Source organism: Petromyzon marinus, unplaced genomic scaffold (genome assembly GCF_048934315.1).
Source record: "Petromyzon marinus isolate PM22_M1 ecotype Great Lakes invasive population unplaced genomic scaffold, UKy_Petmar_22M1.pri1.0 PM_G_Scaffold_29, whole genome shotgun sequence".
In the NCBI taxonomy this organism is placed as follows: domain Eukaryota; kingdom Metazoa; phylum Chordata; class Hyperoartia; order Petromyzontiformes; family Petromyzontidae; genus Petromyzon; species Petromyzon marinus.
Window position 1 is genome coordinate 247,501 of NW_027422861.1, and position 2,500 is coordinate 250,000.

The 2,500-nt window shown below is 38.6% G+C and overlaps 1 pseudogene; it reads left to right on the forward strand.

The window, feature by feature from the left end:
- The window catches only part of LOC142914916 (28S ribosomal RNA), an 8,642-nt pseudogene that overhangs the window by 3,422 nt on the left and 2,720 nt on the right, over positions 1–2,500 (forward strand).

A 2,500-nucleotide genomic window follows, 5' to 3' on the forward strand; every position in this document is an offset into this window, starting at 1 on the left:
GTTTCTCCTGCGTGTATTGCACGGAAAACAAGTGGCTACCCGTGTGGCAGTCGTGTCCTGGGGTTTCGCAATGCAACTCCACAAGATCTACCACAAAGAGACTGACGCCAAAGGGGATTTAAACCGCCAAATCGTACATTGGGTCTCACTACAATTTCTTTTACGTGTATTTTTTTTTTTCCTAAGTGTACTTGCAATTCTTCTCTGCTCTTTCTGCATTGATTGCATATCGTATGCAAATAAGTGAATTAACCACCACCGTGTAACTATATGATGATGTTACAGCTGAGCCCTCTATCATACCAATGTACTAATCTGGTATGGTGCAGGCATGCCTTATTTGCGTAACGATCTTTGCTGATTAGTTCAGTCGGCTGATGGTGGGTTCAGGCGAAACATTTATATATTGGTTAAATCAAAACGAAACACTGAAACTTTCACCACAGTTTTCCATTACACCAGTTGTATTGCTAGAAGTGCAAATCGAAGGAGTCAATTTTGACCGACGATTAGCTGCCGATGTGCGGTGAAAAAGCTGATCACAATAGCATACACGTGGGCCGACAACCCTGTGTGCTATAAACGTAAGTCGCGAATTATAAAGAAAATAAACCGGACGGACTACTCGGTGACATCGCTCATGAATGAGCGATTAACAGACGAGCTGACTACGGAATTTATCCTTTCGGACATGTTTTCATGGGACTACCCATGCACAGATCAGAACAAATGTTATCCATGCAATCTTGTTTTCCTAGACCATAGAACTTGGTCATCACATATGACACGGGTACATCCGCACGCAAACAAAACGTATAAATGTCGAATTTGTAATCGCACAGCAGATAGCATACACAAGATAGCGTCGCACTACGGAAGAACTTGCAAAAGTTTAATAGGTAAAACTAGTGCTATAAACACCACAATTGAGGAAACACTATTTAGTTGTTCATATTGTAGCAGAGGTTTTACTACGAAAACAGGTTTAGGGGTACATACTAGACGAACTCATCCGACAGAACATGAAGCTAGACTACAGCAAAACGCACCAGGAAGGAAAGTTAGATGGGGAGAAGAAGAGGTAGAAATTATGGCCCATAAAGAAGCCCAACAGAATGATGAGGACATAAACATGAATCAACTAATACAGAACTCAGTTATGCCACACAGAACGCTAGAAGCGATTAAAGGGAAGCGGAGAAATATCAAGTATAAGGAATTGGTAAGGACATTGAAAGAAACCACCTATAAGGTAGAAAATCAATGCCTTGTTAACTTAGTTTTACCGACAACATCGGAAATAACAACTACACCTTCTGAAGGAGATCAGCCAGCAATAAGGGCCGAAAAAGAACAATCACTGACAGCAGCTGAGGATCTTCAGGTCATAATTACCGATCTAAAGATTGAGAATTTAAGTCACAATCAGGCGTTACTGCTACTAAATTCTCATGTAGAAAAGTTTTTAAATCGAAGTAAACCAATTAATAGGAAAGATCGTGTAAACCAACAGGAGAAAGATGAGAATAGGCATCGAAGACAATCAAAGCAAACTAAATACAGGAGGTATCAATATTTATACCATACGAACAAGAAAGCTCTATTAGACGAGATTACTTCAGATAGATCGGGGCCAAGTATATACCCAACTGAAGAAAGCATACGGGGAACATTCGTTACTTTATTCGAGTCAAACTCTCCTCCAGATAATATACCCTTTAAATTAAAAAACGACCAATCATGCATCGATATCGTAAAAGCAATCACCTTAGATGAGTTGATTAAGACCCTAGCAATTATGAAGGATAAGTCACCTGGACAGGACAACATTATTCTTAGCGATCTTAGGACTTTACCAATAAAATATTTACTAGATATCTTAAATATCATCCTTTATTTACAGGATATACCACAAATATGGAAACAACACAGAACAAGACTTATACCTAAAACTAAAGAGGATTTAGAAAAACCCTCAAATTGGAGACCCATAACCATCTCATCAATTGTAATTAGGCTATTACACAAAATTTTAAGTTATCGTCTAGGACAGCAATTAAAGCTTAATTACAGGCAGAAAGCATTCCTCCCGGTAGACGGATGTTTCGAAAATAGTGCATTACTACACTTCATCATACACAACGCCAGGCAAAAGCACGAAAACACGCAAATAGTGTCAATAGACCTCAGTAAGGCATTCGATTCTGTCAGCCACGAATCGATTATTAGAGCCTTAAAGCGATTTAACTTATCAAAGGAATCAACAACGTACTTGACCAACATCTATAAGTGTAATCTAACTGATATTGTATTTGGATCGACAACAATGCGTAACATAAATCTAAAAAGAGGCGTAAAGCAAGGTGATCCACTTTCACCGCTACTATTTAACATGATTATGGATGAACTATTGGATAACTTGCCGACATATATAGGAGTTAATGTAGGAAATCAGAAAGTAAATTCAATGATGTTTGCAGACGACCTTATCCTATTTGCA